The 18,951-nt window shown below is 37.5% G+C and overlaps 1 long non-coding RNA gene and 1 pseudogene across 6 annotated transcripts; both read right to left on the minus strand.

The window, feature by feature from the left end:
* Positions 1-233: 233 nt before the first annotated feature.
* Positions 234-16,224, minus strand: LOC104725204 (uncharacterized). Of its 5 annotated transcripts, none has more exons than XR_015570364.1 (4): positions 15,971-16,150; positions 15,541-15,796; positions 15,173-15,365; positions 234-459 (listed from the first exon to the last, which is right to left on the minus strand). It is a non-coding gene; the product is annotated as an uncharacterized LOC104725204 (long non-coding RNA). The 5 variants fall into 5 exon arrangements; XR_015570361.1 differs by lacking the exon at positions 234-459 and adding an exon at positions 2,794-3,022; XR_015570360.1 differs by lacking the exon at positions 234-459 and adding an exon at positions 12,373-12,709.
* On the minus strand, positions 13,018-14,825 carry LOC147934914 (glutathione S-transferase T3 pseudogene; annotated as a pseudogene). Its single transcript, XR_015570359.1, has one exon. The product of XR_015570359.1 is annotated as a glutathione S-transferase T3 pseudogene (transcript).
* Positions 16,225-18,951: the final 2,727 nt, after the last annotated feature.

Below are 18,951 nucleotides of genomic sequence, written 5' to 3' on the forward strand. Positions count from 1 at the left end.
CAGTTCTTTTAAAACGTTTCTTTTTCAGTTGATTTTGTCCAATGTGAGAAATTTTTGATGTTATTTTTATTTCAATTTGTGAAAGAACCCATTTCAATTTGTGAAAGTAAGATAAATTTCATGTTGAATTCTAAAACAATCTGATCTGTTTTTTATATATATAAATATTCTAATAACTAATAACTAGTGATCTCATACTCACTAGCAACCTAATCCTAATCAATAACAACGGATAACACAAAGCAATTACACTATACAATAATGAATAAAATAATTACATAATACCAATTCCAGCAACAAATCAAAACATAAACAAAGTCACATAACCAGCAATCCTAACAACCGTTCTAGACAACTAAGTTCCACTATAGCATTCTATCAAAGACAGAGCAATCAACCGACCCTCTAAAACATCTTCCTCTTCATAGTCTTGATTACACGATCACACTTTGCCTTTACCTGCGCCACAACACAAAAGAGAGGCGTAAGTATTACCAAAAATACTTAATGAGGTAATCCTTCCATCTACTGGGCTATACATACAAGCAATAAGATCTCTCATGCCACAATCAACAAACAATAAAAACAAACCAAGCAACACAGAGCAAACACATCAACAGCCGCTGTTGAAGGTTGGTGTCAACCTATACCCGTCTGGTGTCGATCATCACTAACACCTGACGAAGGCTGTGTCGACCGACAAACGACATGTGTCGATCGATACAGACTACCTTTCGTCGACCGACACACTCCTTGTGTCGATCGATGCATGCTCGATATTTCACGAAATCCCTAATTGCATCGACCAACACCTCCACATGGCATCGATCAATGCACGTAGGTTTCTCGTGCCGCCCTCGCATTAGTGTCGACCGACACACGCTTTGTGTCGATCGACACTCATGCTGAGCATCGCTTCTTCACGATCAGAAACTCTGAATCTCGCCTCTAGGATTATTAGTCTACCTACCTTAGAGCGTCGATTCCTTGGGAGAATCATATCAAGTGGTGATGAGCATACCCTTGAGTTTGGTATTCTATCATTTTACGATCTTATAACCTTTCATCTTCTTTCTATCATTTTCTATCTTTTCTATCTTCTTTCTTTTATCTTCTATCTTTTTCATCTTCTATCTTTTCATCTTCATCATTTCTTTATTTAATTTTGTATTCAGTTTAAAACGAAAAAGAAAAGAAGAAGAAGAAAAGAAAAAAAGAAACAAGAAAAAAAAACAAAAAAAAACAAAAAAAAACAAAAAAACCAAAAAAAATGTAGAATAATCGTCGAGAACGTGGGATCATCGAAGATGGAGGGCTTGAGATTCCAAATCTACAATTTCAAGCACTTATGGGAGAGACGCGATGCTCATTGAGGGTTGAGAAGAATGTCCTCTACGAGAGGTTGGATGAAGTTGAAGCAGAGGCAAAACATAGATAACCAAATGTTTTCAATCATAGCAGAGAAAGAGATCGACCTAGGTGTAACAGAAATGAAGAAGATGACTACTACAGCCAAAGAGGCATTCGTCTAGTGAGGGTCAACGGCGTCTGAGATGAAACAGAGAGGCTAGAGAAAGAAATGATGATGATTTGAGAGGAATCAAACTGAAAATAGCACCATTTTATGGAAAGAATGATCCATATGCTTACTTGGAGTGGGAAAAAAATGGAATTAGTCTTTAAATGTCAAGACTATTCGGACCGTGAGAAGGTTCAAGTGGCTGCTACAGAGTTTTATGATCATGCAATCAATTGGTGGTATCAACTGGTTACTAGCAGGATGCGCAACCGAGATCGGCCTGTTGACACATGGGATGAAATGAAAGCAGTCTTGAGAAAGAGATTTGTGCCCAACCATTATTACCAAGAGTTACACCGAAGACAACAAAGGTTATCTGAGAGAAGTAGAAACATGGAGGATATGTTGCCCAAGGATGATTTGGTTGAGAAACAACTCAAGAGGAGGGGTCCAACACATCAAGCTTGTGGTTTAAGTTCATCAACTTTGAAACCAAGCTATTCTATGGAGAAGAAGACAACCCCAAAATTGAGCATTGAAGCAAAGCCTACTACTACCTCCAAAGAAACAAGAGAAAAGTGTGGGGAACTTGTTGCCAAAGGAGAGTTGTTGGTTGCGAAAATACCATTAAGTGTGCAAGTCAAGAGAGAGGAGAATGTGCAGCGTGAGAATATGGTTCATACAAAATGCCACATTCAAGACAAGGAGCATAAGGAGTTGCCAATTCAGGATAATATGTTGGAAATAACAAATTCACTGAGTGAGCAAACGGAAGCCGAGGAACTATAGCACAAAGAGGTCAGCAAAGATCAGACTAAGGAAGCCGCGAAGGAAGGCATGATCATCAACAATCTTGGCAGTAAGGATGATTCAGCTAATGCCAACAAAAAGAGGTATTTTATATTTTTTACACTTGAAGTTTATACCCTGGATTTCAAAATGGTGGAAGCAGTCGACTTTATTTTTGGAGATTCAACATTTTTCAAACCAGAAAACAGAGTAAAGAGTTTACTGGCAGTGGTTCTGGAACCAAGTAGAGGAAAGCCAACGGTCCATATATTCTCTTAAAGAGAAGCCACCAAAATCACTTCAACACACTCTAACCCATGGCCTTACAGTTTCGAAGACGAAACTTTTTCAAGAGAAGGGGTATTATATGATCATGAGGCCATCTGAAACAACCCTTCCCTTTTTTTTTTTTTTTTTTTTGACATTAACAATATTAACTCACTAGTGGTCCCATACCCACTAACAACCTAGCAACAATCAACAACAGCGGATAAAAAAGTTTCGATTAAACCAATAAGATTTCCAACAATAAAAATCCAATAACCAACAATGCAATAATCCAGAACCAACAATGAAATAGCCAAGTTCCAACATCCTACAATGTTCAATCAACTCGACACTAGCAACCTAACAATAGCTAGAACACAATCAATCAAGCCTCTAGAATATCCTCCTCCTCATCGCCTTGATTCTACGATCACACTTTGCCTTTACCTGCACCACAAACACATATTGAGATGCATGAGTATTGTCAAAAACACTCAGTGAGGCCATCCTCTCATCTACTGGTCTATACACACAAGCAACTGAGATTCCAATGTTAAGCTAAGCAAATAAACACAATCAACACATCAATCCAGGCAAAACTCAACATCGGATAAGACTGGTGTCGATCGACGCTAACACAATAGGGTGTCGACCGACACTATACTGGTGTCGATCGACACCACGCGAACTGCACGAATCTGAACGTCGATTCTCCATTTCAAATCATCCCAAAACCGTCTCAAACTCTCCCAAACGCCTCAGGAACCTATGGGAAACACGAAAACAACAAACCCAAGCAAGCAAACACCACAAAAAACAAAGAACAACCAAACAAAAGAGATCTCAGGCTTAGATCAGCCATGGTCAAGCACTCACCTCTTTTGCAGGAAGATTGGATTGAGAAACGGTGGAAACAACACCTTCACAAGCTTCTTCTTCGTTCCCAGCAACAACTCTCCCTTTCACAGCTACATATCTCACCAAAAACCACCAAGAACAAGCCAAAATCTCTCAGGAACACTCTCCAACATTTTCTCTCTTCCTTCTCTCTTTTCCCACTTAACGGTGACAAGACAATTCTCCAAACCCTCACTTTCGTCGCTTCCTCTCTTATAAATGCGGTTAGGGATTTCTAATTGAACCAAACCAAACAAAACATCAATTAAAACAAACCAGATAAAACCGGAAAATATTGGTGTCGATCGATACACCAATGGTGTCGATTGACACTCAGACAAAAAATGCCATATTTGGATCGCGGATGTTACACCATCCAAGAAGATCCTTGAGTCTTGTTCAACACGAACAAAGTCGAAGATCAATTCTTCCAGCCAAATGACTATTTGGAATACATTCTTACCTCATTTAGAGCATATCTCGAAGTGGAATCAGTCTAATCAGATTTCGGATGATGGAGTTATTCATTTTACAAATCAGGTGAACTCATGGCTATGCGATATGGACCTACGAGTATTCAACGGAGGATTCCGAGTAAGTCCGAAGGATTCAAGCTATGGACCAAAATGTTCTGCAATCTTGATCCATTCCAGAACCACGGAGAATTGGAATCACATTAATATAAGTTCATATGTGAAAGATTTGAATATTTCAAGTCAGTGGATCTATCCTAGTCTCAGTTTCACGTCTGAGTCAAAGATCATATTACAAATATCAACTCAGCAACACTTTCGACACAAAACCACTTGGAAGATGTTAATGGAACTCGTATTTTTCCAACAAGCTCAGGAACAGAAGATTTGGCACATGGAATACAAGGATACACTTTATTTGTCAAAGGAGGTCAGTCTAGTTCTTCACCTAAAGAGCTTTAGGTCCAATTGGTTTATGTGCTTCCAGAATTATGTTTGGCAACCAGGAATTGTTTCTACTAAACCCAAGGTGAAGAAATCATACAGTCCATTTTGTTTCTCATCAGCAAGTTGGACCAAAGAGTCAAACAGAAAGAAAATCAAGGATGCACTTAATGGGTCAATTCAAGAGCTTATGGGTAAAGAGAACATGAGAAGTTCTATTGGGGATGTTTTCTATCAAGTCTAGCCTACTTTCAGCCTAATTCAAGTCCAAGAAAGCCCAAAATAATCACTTTATTTTGTGGTCAAAGAGGAGTGACGAAAATAAAGATTAAGAGTCACATTGGGGGAAGAAAAACATGCACCAAGAGTTGGGTCTTCATTCAACTTACTATCTTAATGAACTCCTACTTTCAAGAATAATTAATACTTGACTTTGTTACCAAGTTTCTTATCTCTTTATAAACACATGTAATCTCATTTGAGAACCATCGATCAATAATCCAAGAGATCTTTTATCTTTTATTTGAGATTGGAAAACTCCTTTGTTTCTTTTGGAACTTGTTCTTTCTCCTTGGTGGGTTACATCAAAGAGTTCTCCTTGGTGGGTTACATCAACGAGTTTTCGTTATATCAAGTGATTTCGCCGCACTTGATGTTGCCATTCATTAGCTGAGGAGTGAAGAGTCGTTAAAAGAGAATCTTGGGCATAAGGATTTTCGGGATTCGTCTCACCACTTGTCATCTTTCTCTGCGAAGCTTCTGTCTAAATTTCCATCGCCTTGCTTTGTTTGGTTTGTTTTAAGAGAGTTTGGGGCATTTAGATTTCCGAGTTTATATCATGCCTTATCGTCCAGCTTCGCGAGCCATCAGAGTTCTAGGATTATCAGTCTACCTACCTTAGAGCGTCGATTCCTTGGGAGAATGACATTAAGAGGCATTCACCATCCCCATGTCCTTATCCTGAGCCAACCGCACTATGCTCAGAAGATCTGCTCTATCAACCGCCTCCAAACCCAATAGCTCCTGAGAGACAACACACTAATCTCTCCTACCATAGACTCCATGTCCTGCTCCTGAGTCGAAGCCGCCCTTTTCCGACTCAGAGCATCTGCAACCAAATTAGCCTTACCAGGGTGGTATGCTATCTCTAGATCATAATCTGCCACCAGCTCCATCCACCACCTCTGCCTCAAATTCAGCTCATGATGAGTGAATATATACTCTTATGATCTGTAAATAACTGCACCTTCGCGCCATAAAGAAAATATCTCCAAATCTTCAGGGAGAAAAGTACAGCAGCCATATCCAAGTCATGGGTAGGATAATTTTCGTCGTGCTTCCGCAACTGCCGCAAAGCATAGGCAATAACCTTCCCATGCCGCATCAACACACACCCCAAGCCAACTCTAGATGCATCTATAAACACCACATAGGGCTCACCCTGCTTTGACAATGCCAACACTGGTGTAGTATTCAGCATCTCTTTCAGCCTTGTGAATCCCTCCTCACACTCCTGTGACAAAAAAAAAGGGACATCCTTCCCTGTCAACTTAGTCATTGGCCGTGCCTTGCTTGCAAATCCCAGCACAAACCTCCTATTACAACCCAAGAAAACTCCTGATCTGTGTGGCATTCTGCGGTCTAGGCCAATCCCTGATGGTCTGAATCTTCTCCGGATCTACAGAAACTGTAGTGATCCACTCCTTGTGGTGCAGGCCGGACGGACGTGAGAGTACGGACAGGCCAGACCGGGAAGAAGTACTATGAAGTGGTCAAGGAGTATTCAATCAATCGTGGGATTGACCAGCCACGATTGATGAGGAAAACCTACCAAACGGTCGATCAAACGGTCGAACGTACCAGTATACGTAGCATGCACGGGATCATGCATGGGAAGGTCACAGTACGTACCAAGTCCGAGTGAGACGTACAAGATGATGGGAGAAAATTTAAGTGCCATGGAACAGGACACCGTATGTGAGGGAAGAGTGGATCAGAGATGGACCAAGAACCATGTACCACGAACAAATGATAATTGGACATGAAACACGTATGGGACATGGCCAGGACAAGGGGGGGAAGAGGAAAGGTCTCGCCATGGGATGCTAAGCCACATGTCAGCATCTTAAAGCTTCTCCGCCAGTGTGTGAGATGCACGCGCTCGTGAGACTCGTCTTGCGCCAACAAGTGTCAAATGCATGGGAGAAAAATGACACTTGTCAATTGAAATTTGCCACATGCTTGCATGAAGGAGAGATCGAATGGGCTATAAATATGACCCTCATTCCTCTCATTTTTGACCAAAACCTCTCATTACACCCAAATTCTACCAAAATTATCTCTCAACCTTTTGGAGTTAAAAACCAAGAGTTTTCGAGCAAATAAGAGGAAGAAGAAGGAGTCTCGCTGGAGGGAAGAGCTAAGGAGCAAAGGAAAGTGTTGTCAGATCGGCGTGGTGTGGTGAAGCTCAATCGGCCAAGTTCTTCAAGTGAGGTGAGTTGTGATTTGTTGTTTGTGGGAGATACACTAGCTTTCTAGCTCTTGTATCAGTCCTTGTGTGTTGCATGTTCCTTGTTGCATGTAGATCTAGAGGACTGCATGTAGACAAGAGGAGATTAAAGGGGGGGGGGGGGGGGTTCATGCATTTTTGGGGAAGTAATGCATGATAACCTAAGGGAAATATTTTCTTGAGGTCAGCTGCAAGTGTGAAATGCCTTGCATGCTCGATTTTGGGGATTTTTGATCATTGGATCAATGGGAATAATTTTGGAAAATTAGCTGCAAGTGTAAATGGCCTTGCATGCTAGATTTGGGGGGTTTTGATCCTTTGGATCGGTGGAAAAATTAGTACAAATTTTTCTAACATTAAAAATTAGATATGGCGGTTGTGCATGATATTAAAAATATTTTGCAAGTATTTTGGGAGAGGTTAAACCCTCATAGACATGATGGGAGATCTGTCTACGGGATGGGTTATTTTTGGTGAGGCCATGCAAGAATCTACGGGATGGAAAGAGCCGCATGTGTGCCCAAAAATAGAAAAGAATGATATTGCGAAACCTCATGGATTTTATTGGAGATCAATCCATTGGAGAGTTATTTTATGAAACATGCGAGAATCTCCGTGATGGAAAGAGCCGCATGCATGTGATAACAAGGAGAATTAATCTTGGAGAATATTTAACCCGGGGGTTAAATGATGGGATAGGTGCATATAGTTTGCATGCATGAGTAGGAAAATCATATGTTGCATGATCGTTTCTTGCTTCTTATAATTGTGATACTTTGTTTGATTGCTTGCGTGTGACACTTGCTTGGTTGTGTGTTTGTGATTGATCTAGTACTTAATTCTTTGTGTCGATAGACTTAGAGTTAAGTGCTTGTCCTAGCTAGTCCGCGAGTTAAATGTCTTGGTTCGTAGCTAGAGGTTGATCTCTGTTCCCGACATGTGTGAGGATGTCCGGTGAGCTAATCTAGAGGGATCTCACAGAAGGACATTTTGGTGTCTAACTAGCTACTAGCCCGAACTGCTGCATGACGATGCGGCCATGAATGCCCGGTTGTTTACAAGGAGGTAGCAATGCGGAGGATGTGGGTGTGTCCGGTTGGTTGCTTTTGTGGTATCAATGCGGAAGGTGTGTTTGGGACAGAACAGAGGATCGAAGGGCCCTAGGATGTTGTGTGGTTGTCTAAGTAAGGCATGGTTGCCTAGAGTGTGGCGTGGCGGCCCACTTTTGGAAAGTCTAGAGTGGTCAAGTTATCTTGACGCACGACTAGCAATCTTACCCAGGGTTTTGCGGGTAATAAGGTGTGGATGCCAAGTTAGAGTCAAGGTCTAGATGAGTCAAGAGTCTTGATTGTTCATAGACTTGATTGTTTGTTTGTGTGATTGACTGCTTGCTTGTTTACGCTTCCGCATTGCGTGCTTGTTGTTTGTTGTTTGGGGGTAGTTGGATGGGGGAAGATAGCGTGTTAGAGGGTTACCCAACTCACTGAGTAATCTTAGTTTACTCACTCCTATCCACAAATGTTTTTGTCTTGCAAGGAAGACTAAGTGGGTAGAGTTGAGGGTTAAATAACCGGCTAGGGTCTTTTCGTGCTGTGTAGCAAATCCTATATTTCTTCAACATGTTTTTCTTCGAATGGATCCAACTTTTTTATTTAAGTATTTCTATTTGATTTGTAAACATTTTACTTAAGTAATAAATCAAGATATTTTCTTATATATTCGGACAAGTGGAAATGGTATGGTCTAGTCCGGACCAGCACAACGCCGCGTGCGTTCCGAGGGTTGAAAAGCCTAAGGGATGTACATAGTGGGTAGGCGGCTGTCGGTGGACTGGCTGGGGAACGTAATTCATTGGTGGAACCTCGGTCGGATCGCGGGCAGTTGTCCTCTATGTGACGTCGTCCGGGCCGGTCCGCGGTTAGTCTGGCCATGTGGACGGTTCAGGGGCGTGACAGAAACTCCCTCTCCAGACACAATGTGACCTAGAAATCTCATCTCCCTCTACCAGAATCTACAGTTGCTCAACTTGGCAAACAGTTTCTGCTCCCACAGCTTCTCTAGAACTGCTTTCAGATGCACTGCATGCTCCTCAGGACTCTTAGAATAAACCAGGATATCGTCGATAAAAATAATGACAAATATATCCATAAGTATGCTTAATTATTCATGAACTTGACTATCAATGTGCTTGTCTCTAGAAGTTGCCTACTCCCTATGCCGTCGCTGATTCCTCTCTCGTTCTTTAGTGGATCCAAACATAAAAAACATAATGCAGAATGAATAGCATTGTAGCTAGTACATAGTCTAACATTAGTAGAGGAGAAAGCCTCTAGTTAATTTATCCAAGATGCATGGTTGAGTAACTGCAAGTAAAAAGGTGGTCCTATGACTCGCTGGGGCAATTGCAAATAATACAAGCATAAAATGATATCCAATTATAGATTCCATCCCTACGTGTAGACATTTGATTGAGCATAAAATGATATCTTTTCATTTGAAAGGTAATTGGTAATCTTATTAATATATTATTATAATTGTAAAGGAGCATGAAGACTAGATATTATATTGAGGATAAATTTTGTATCATATGTGTAATGTGAGTTTTCTTTTTTTAGGATGTCCACTTAAGGGAAAAAAAATAACATTAAAGTTAATTAAAATTACAAAAAAATTTAGCATTTTTATATTTAATTACTGGTATTTTCATATGAAAATAATAAATACAAAATATCTATTTAAATGCATAAAATAAAGTTACAAAAAGAAATTAAGTTATAAAAAATAAAAAAAATGTTAGTGGTCTAGAAAATAATAATATATATATAATTCGAAACTATACTATCAAAAGCGGAGATAAAAAAACAAGAGAGAAATGTTTTTAGTTAAATGATTACAACACCAACTCGCCGAACCAGAAATCATTGGTGTCGACCAACACCATCCTTGGTATCGATCGACACCCATCCCCAAAACCCACATTTTTGGTTCGCGGATGTTACAGTAGAGATTGACTATGAATCGGTATTTGTCGATTCAATGACGAAAAAAAATAATAAGAGGAGAGCAGCGAAGGGAAGGCGATTTTACGGTTTTGATCCATCAATGCTTGGGATCGTTTCCGAGATTGGTTTTTGGTTAGAAATTGGGGTTGCTTCGGTTTTTGGTGTGTGTTGGGTCTGATTTTATAGGAGGAGGGTGTTTCTCCGACAATGGCAACGCCATATCTGGACTACATACGAATGTTTTCTTTGGTTGGTTTGGTCTAAAGGGTTGGTACGGTGGATTGATGGATGTATTGGTTTCGACAGTGTGGGATTTGGTTTGAAAATGTCTCGAGATAAACTCATTGAGTTTATAAACAAGGAACTTATATTCAAGGATTTATGGGTCAAATTGAATAATTGTGTGATATTTGTTGGAATAAATATTAAATTTATTTAACCAAAAATCATTTTATATTTATATTATATGCAACCTTTCAGCTAAAGATTTAGAAAGAGTTTGAAAGAAGGACGAAAGTTAGGCAAAATGACTAATGATCTCTAAAGTATGGTCTTGAGCTCCAAACTAAAGCTTTGAACTTGGAGGATTCTCTTTTCTGAAATGTGCTTAATTTTTCATGAACTTGACTATCATTGTGCTTGCATTTAGAAGTTGCTTGTTACCTATACCGTCGCTGATTCCTCTCTCCTTATTTAGTGGATCGAAACATAAAAAAAAATAATGCGAAATGAATAGCGTTGTAGCAGTGAAGTCATACTCAGATACTAGGAGAAGCAGGTTATCAAAGCTAGTATGTAGTCTAACATTAGTAGAGGAGAAGGCGTCGAGTTAATTTATCCAAGATGCATGGTTGATTAACTACAAGTGAAAAGGTGGTCTTGTGACTCGATGGGGCAGTTGCAGAACATACAAGCAGAGGAAGCGCCCTTGTACCAGGTAATCATTTTATCACTGGTTGTCAAATGGTTGTGAACATCAAGCGAATCTATGAATGCATATTTGGGTGTTGCCAAAATATACATTATATGTGTTATTCATGGTTTAACGATATTAGAATACTGTTTCTCGGCAAAATGTAGGATCCACACCACTAGCCAAACTCATCAAAAAACAACCTTTTTATGTGTGGTTTGTTTTGTTGGTATAATAATTGTTTATATAGGAAATGAAAGGTGCTTCTTACCTATTAGGGATTTTATTTCTTTTATGGTCTCATTAGTCTTAGATTTTTGTTGAATTTCAGATATTGTATTTGTTTCACGCCTACGTGTAGGCATTAGATTGTGTATAAAAGGATAACCCTTTAATTTTAAAGATAATTGGCAATCCCAATTATAGAATCCATCCCTACATGTAGGTATTTGATTGAGCACAAAATGATATCTTTTCTTTTAAAAGATAATTGGTGATCTTATTAATATATTATTTTATGTGTAAAGGAGCATGAAGACTAGATATTATATTGAGGGTAAATTTTGTATCACATGTGTACTGTGAGTTTTATTTTTGTTTAGGATGTCCACTTAAGGGAGAAAAATTACATTAAAGTTAATTAAAATTACATAATACTGAGCAGTTTTATATTTAATTACTGATATTTTCATATTAAAATAATAAATACAAAATATCATTTTAAATGCATAAAAAAAATTACAAAATGAAATTAATTTATAAAAAAATACAAAAATATTAGTGGAATAAAAAATAATAATATATAATTCGAAACTATACTAGTGATAAAAAAAAATGAGAGGGAATTGTCTTTAGTGAAATTGTTACGATACAACCTGTGCGACCGATCCTACCGGAGTTCGACTCTACTAAATCATGTTATCCCGCGTAGTAGGGATTGGCTACGAATCGTTCTTGTCGATTCAATGATGACAAAAAAACAAGAGGAGAGTAGCGAAGGGAAGGCGATTTTTAGGGTTTTGATCCATCAATGCTTGGGATCTTTCCCGAGGTTTGTTTTTTTGTTAGTAATTGGGTTTGGTTCGGTTTTTGGTGTTTGCTTGGTCTGATTTTATAGGAGGAGGGTGTTTCTCCGACAATGGCAACACCATATCTGGACTACATACGAATGTTTTCTTTGGTTGGTTTGGTCTAAAGGTTTGGTACGGTGGATTGATGGATGTCTTGGTTTCGACAGTGTGGGAATTGGTTTGAAAATCTCTCAAGATAAACTCATTGAGTTTATAAACAAGGAACTCAGATTCAAGGATTTCTGGGTCAAATTGAGTTAGAGTTACTAGAATAATTATGTGATATTTGTTGTTTTCTTTTTAAATTTTTTGGAATAAATATTAAATTTATTTAACCAAAAATCGTTTTATATTTATATTATATGCACCCTTTCAGCTAAAGATTTTGAAAGAGTTTGAAAGAAGGAGGAAAGTTAGGCAAAATGGCTAATGAATCTCTAAAGTATGGTCTTGAGCTTCAAACTAAAGCTTTAAACTTGGAAGATCCTCTTTGCTGAAGTGTGCTTAATTTTTCATGAACTTGACTATCAATGTGCTTGCATGTAAAAGTTGTTTGTTACCTATGCCGTCGCTGATTCCTCTCTCCTTATTTAGTGGATCGAAACATAAAAAAATATAATGCAGAATGAATAGCGTTGTAGCAGTGAAGTCATACGAAGAGACGAGGAGAAGCAGGTTATCAAAGCTAGTATGTAGTCTAACATTAGTAGAGGAGAAGGCGTCGAGTTAATTTATCCAAGATGCATGGTTGAGTAACTACAAGTGAAAAGGTGGTCCTGTGCACTCGACGGGGCAGTTACAGAACATACAAGCAGAGGAAGCGCCCCTGTACAAGGTAATCATTTTATCAGTTTTTGTCAAATGGTTGTGAACAGCAAGCGAATCTATGAATGCATATTTGGGTGTTTCCAAAATATACATTAGGGCAACTCCATTGGTGGAGTGTTAGCAAAGTTGCTAAGAACAATAATTTTGCATAAAAGTAAATAAAAGTGAAGTTAACAAGTTTTTAAGAAACTTTCTATTTTTATGGGTCCATTGGCAGTATCTAAAATTGGGATCCTTAATTCAAAAATTTTATTTTGGAAATTATTAAAGTTTAATAAATTTTGTTTAATATTATATATTTATAAAAACTTGAAAATGAATATATTTCATAAGATTTTAAACAAACAATACATAAAAGGATATTTAAAACACATTACAAACACAATTAATTGTAATCTTGATTGGTGCCAAATTTCTGCCATATATTCTCAACCAAATCATCTTTCAATCTTTGATGTATTTTTCGATCATGAACTTTATTTCGTCTGTTCATTATCATTATGTTAGTGAGATTTGAAGACATATCTGTTGAATATGCGAGATCAACTTGTGAAGCTCTACTTGAATCTGCTTGTGCGAATGCTGCGGCATCAAACTGAGTAGCGTACCCATCTCTTTCGTCTTCTACTATCATATTGTGCAATATGATACACGCTCTTATTATTTTTCCAATTTTTGCCTTATCATGGACAAGAGCTGGATTCTTTACTATGGCAAATCGAGCTTGTAAGACGCCAAAAGCACGCTCGACATCTTTACGTGTGGCTTCTTGACATGTAGCAAATAAAGATGATTTCGGATCTTGTGGCATTGGAATTGATTGGATAAAAGTAGCCCAATTAGGATAAATACCATCCGTGAGATAGTAAACCATATGATATGCTCGTCCGTTGACAAAGAATTTCACTTTAGGAGCTATACCTTGTAATACGTCATCAAAAACTGGTGAGCGATCGAGAACATTGATATCGTTCAATGTTCCTGGAGGTCCAAAAAATGCGTGCCATATCCAAAGGTCTTGTGAAGCTACAACCTCTAAAACAATTGTTGGCTTTCCAGATCCACGTGTGTATTGACCTTTCCATGCAGTCGGGCAATTCTTCCACTCCCAATGCATATAATCTATGCTGTAAGTGGCTCTGTTTTAGCAAGGAGTAGGTCAAGCATTTTATGCATTGTTTGCTTCTCTTTGATCTTACTTTGCTTATCTTTCAAATCAAATTCCTTTTGCCTAATCTCCCACATGCTCTGAAACTCCTCAAGCGAAGCACCTTCTTCTTCCACAGTCTTTGGCCTGCTCACAACCCTTTTACCCTTGGCCTTTGCTTCCTTAGCCTTTGCTGCCTTAATAACTAAAGGACGAGCTTCTTTTTCCACATTCGTTGGAACTGAGGTTGATGACTGTGAAGGTTGTTCATTAGCCTTTCTTCTCTTTGAAGCTCCAGTACCTTTCGTACTAGAAGCTCGACACCATTTTTGATCATGGCGAAGCTCCCTCCAAGCATGCTCAAGGGTAAAATTCACCTTGTAATCATTGTGGAATATCTCGTAAGCCAATTTAATCACATCATCCTCATTCTGGCCACTAGATTTTGCTTTTGTTGTAGCTTCATAGCTTCCAACAAACTTGCACACCGTCTCGTTGATCCTCTGCCACCTTTGTTTGCAGTGCTTGGGATCTCTTTTCTAGAGACCAGCAAGCTTAGGACTTGCAGCATAATAAGTTGCAATACGTGACCAAAAAGTATTACGTTTTTGGCCATTTGAAATAACTGCATCCTTACTTATATTGATCCAAGCACTAATGAGAGAGACATCTTCAGTGTGAGACCATTTTCTTCTTTGTTGACGCTCCTCAGGTTGGTGTTCACCTTCGCTTGCAACCTCATCAGTTTCATTGGTTTCGACAGTGTTGGTTGTGGTTTGACTAGTTAACAGATCCATAAAACCCAAAGTTTCACTAAATGGATCCATATCCAAGTTTCTGGTTGGTGTTTAAAAGAAAGAAAGAAGGTTGTAATAATTAGGCGTGATTATGGTTTGAGCTTAAAGGGATGGAAGAGTAAGAAGAATCGTGTAAGTTTAAAGGAAAAGATAGAAGGCGTGTTTATGGTTTGTGTTTAAAGGAGAAGGAAGAGCAAAACCTAAAGACTAGCAATCAATGGTGCAATTGGAGTTTATGGTTAAAGGTCACATAACTAGCAATCAGTGGCCCTAATGACAAAAAACCAACCATTTATCACAGAGCACAACCATTTATCACATAGCAAAACCATTTAACACAAAGCAGAAGTAATGGTACACTAAATACTGATTTGACAGTTAGCTACATATCAAACAAAATTAAATAAGAAAACCATTCAAATCTCTCCTTAGGTAAGCATTTAATAAGCTAGTGAGACTATTTCCAATTGGTTTGTTAAATGAGATTAACATTGACAAAAGAGCATATAGAGGATACCTTGATTTTGCTGTCATTGCATTCGGATCAAATTGTCCTCTTCACACCCAATACGTCACCAAGGAGTCAGAGCTGTACTGGGAAAGATAGACACTGATGAAACGACGAAGAACATCACCGGAAGCCATGGAGATCGTAGGAACTGCAACTAGATCTTGTTGGTGCTTTCTTGACTTCAGAGCTTGGAGGATCACTGCAAAGCAAAAGAAATACTAAGATAACACAAAAGGACCTTAAGAAAAAACGAATCTTAAAAACAAACACCAAACAATTAAATCAAACTACAACAAATATAGCAATTAGCTCAAACCTATTTTCATCCTGATAATTATAAACACAAATAACAAGAACACAAATCTAGAGGATACCTTACACAAGTCAGAACAAGAACAAATTCCTTACAAGCTTCCTTTAACGTTTTGTATATTTTTTTTATGCAGAGTTCTACTTCAATTAAACAAATTCGAAGCTAAAAAAACCCAGGAAACAAAATAAAAAAAAGAGAGAGGAAAAGCTTGAAAGAGAGAACGTCCTTGAGAAAGGAGACGATTAGCATCGCATAGATCTCTAGCTTTGGTAACATCAATTCCCAATCGTTTTAAGAAGATGATAACCCATCTGAAACTAAAACATTAATACATGAAGTCAAACATTAGCAATTAGCAATTCCCAATCGGCTAAACAACCTAGAACTCTAATTTTGTTAACATCAATTCCCAATTCGTTTAACCCTAATTTCATATCACATCAAAAACCTAATTCATCATGCTCTACAACTGAAATCAGAGAGATTCTTACCAATATAAACAGTTTGAAGCATCATTTAACATCCACAGTCGCCAAATAGAGAGAGATACGAAGAGATGAAGTCGGAGAAAAGAGCGAGTAGAAGAAAAAAAAATAAGTTATTTTTCTTTTATCCAATCAGAAGGTGACACACATAAGGTACTTAATAGTTCTAAAACTCCTTCTGTAAACATCGATTGTTAACATTTTGCTTCACTTTTACATTTAATTATTTATTTATATTGCTAAGCAACCTTGTCAACACTATCTAAATACCACCAATGGAGATGATCTTATATATGTTATTCATGGTTTAAAGATATTAGAATACTGTTTCTCGGCAAAATATAGGATCCACACCACTAGCCAAACTCATCAAAAAAACAACCTTAATATTCTTATTTACACATTGAATTGATGAACTGAACCTACTGTGAATTGGTCTTAGGTAGTTAGTAATATCACAATTGGTTTAAACTATTGCAACTACTGATTATTTTTTCATTATGATTTAAGTTTCTCAAAATAAAATGATAATTTTTCCAAAAAAATTCATTACTTAGTAATCAGATGAACATTACAATAACTTAAAACTAAAATATTTATTATTATCACACAAAAAAACGAACAAAATGAATTTACATACAGATTTTGTCTTTTAAAATGGCGAAAACACATATCCAAACAATCAAATGCTTCATCACTAAAATTTAAACAACTCTCCTTAAGAATTAAGATTGTTGGTGATGTTGGGAGCACAAACATCAGCCATGGTGGTAGCGAGACAGTCAAGTTTCAGGTTGGTGGTGGCTCCCTTCCATGGAAGGAATGTCTTCATCCTTTTCAACATTCGAGTTTTGATCCAAATCCAAAATCATATTTTGGTTCGAATTCAAATTCATATCCAAATTGACATTCATTTTAAATCTTAAGAAGTTCATTTTTGGGTTGAATCATTTTCTGCTGATTTTGATTCTGCTTTTTAAGATCAAAATATCCGACTGGGACAGCAACTCCATCTGCAACAACAAGAGGATCTAAAGAAGAAGAAGATTCACTATTCTCCACAAGGTTCTCCATCCTGCAAGTAAGCTTATTGATATACTTATCAATAAAAGACATCAAATCTCGCATATCTTTTTCACCGAGCTTATGTACATCATTCTTTCCTTTGAGACAACCCCACATAATTTCTTGAATCTAAAGGTTTCGGTTCTCACTACACAATTTTTGCAATTCTGCTATCTCTTTGGCGATCATCTTAAGCAAAAGAGCCTATTGATCCACCATCTTTTTATGTATGGTTTGTTTTGTTGGTATAAGGATTGTTTATATAGGAAATGAAAGGTGCTGCTTACCTATTAGGGACTTATTTCTTTTCTGGTCTCATTAGTCTTAGATTTTTGTTGAATTTTAGATATCGTATCCGTTCCACCCCTACGTGAAGGCATTTGATTGAGTATAAAAGGATAACCCTTTCATTTTAAAGACAATTGGAAATCCCAATTATAGATTCTATCCCTATGTGTAGGCATTTGATTGAGCATAAAATGATATATTTTCTTCTGAAAGATAATTGATAATCTTATTAATATATTATTATATGTGTAAAAGAGCATGAAGACTAGATATTATATTGAGGGTAAATTTTGTATCACATGTGTAGGGGTGTCAAAATGGGTCAAATTTAATGGATAGACTCAACTCAACTCAATCCATGAACACTAATGAGTTAAAAAGTTTTAACCAAATGAATTCATGGATAAAATAAGTTAGTGGGTCAATTGGTTTAATGGATCAAATGAATTTAATTGTAATGGGTAATGGTTTAAAAATTTAATCCATCAATTCTACTTTTATTGAGTCAAATTAACTCAAATGCTTAAATCAGTTAAGAATAACCAAAAATCACTAAACCAATCAAATGTACAAACCGATTAATGCTTTGATTTTACCCCAAAACAGTTTCATCGTGATTTGAGGGTGGGGAGAAAATAGAATTTGGATTCATAAGCCTGAGAATAATCGTAAAAATGATATGATTCTTCTCTTTTTGTCCATGTCTCTCTCTCTCTCTCTCTAATGTTTGTTACTGTTTCTTCTAGCTATTATTGTGTTTTTAAGTTGCTAGATGTTTGTCTTATCATATAAGTTGATCAGAAACTGGTTTTGATCACAAACTGGTTTGAAACTTTGAATACAAACCTGGACACGTTTAAAGGTATTCTGGATTTGGCCATTGGTCGAGTGTTTAGAGCTCTCAGTCTGGTGTAGTTCTTTGGTGAATTCAGTTGGATGAGTTCAATTGTACAAATATTTTGCATGATATGTGTGCTGACCAGTTGGATATTTGTTCAAGTCTAATATGTTTGCACTCGTTTTGCTAAAGGCAGTGAAACAAACAAGACATATTATGACCGAGTTGGAGAGGTAAAACAGAGCAAGTACAACAGAGCACCGTAACAAACTATGATGAGTATATAAGATGAGACTTGAGAACTAGATTGTGGTTAATACACTCGAACCGACTTTTAGTTGATAGGAAAAATATGGATGAAGAAGTCCATGTCTACGTGTGAAACAACCCGACCCATTTTTTTTTTAATCATAATTAAGCATCCCATAATACTTAATTAAGCATCAAACCACAAACCATCATTAAACCGACAACGATCATTATGCACAGCGGAAACATACCAATAATAGGAACATTCCTAACCATGCTACTACACCGGATTCCAACATTAATAAACATAACCAAGACCAACAACATATAACTGAGACCCTAGATCATCTTCCTCCTCATCGCCTTAATTCCACGATCACACATCGCATTTACCTGCACCACAAACACAAATTGAGATGCATGAGTATTGTCATAAACACTCAGTGAGGCAATCTTCTCATCTACTGGGCTATACACACAAGCAACTGAGAACCTCTTGTTAAAGCAAACAAACAAATACAAACAACACAAAAAACCAGGAAAAACA

Source organism: Camelina sativa, chromosome 11, assembly GCF_030686135.1.
Source record: "Camelina sativa cultivar CO46 ecotype springtype chromosome 11, ASM3068613v1".
Lineage (NCBI taxonomy): Eukaryota > Viridiplantae > Streptophyta > Magnoliopsida > Brassicales > Brassicaceae > Camelina > Camelina sativa.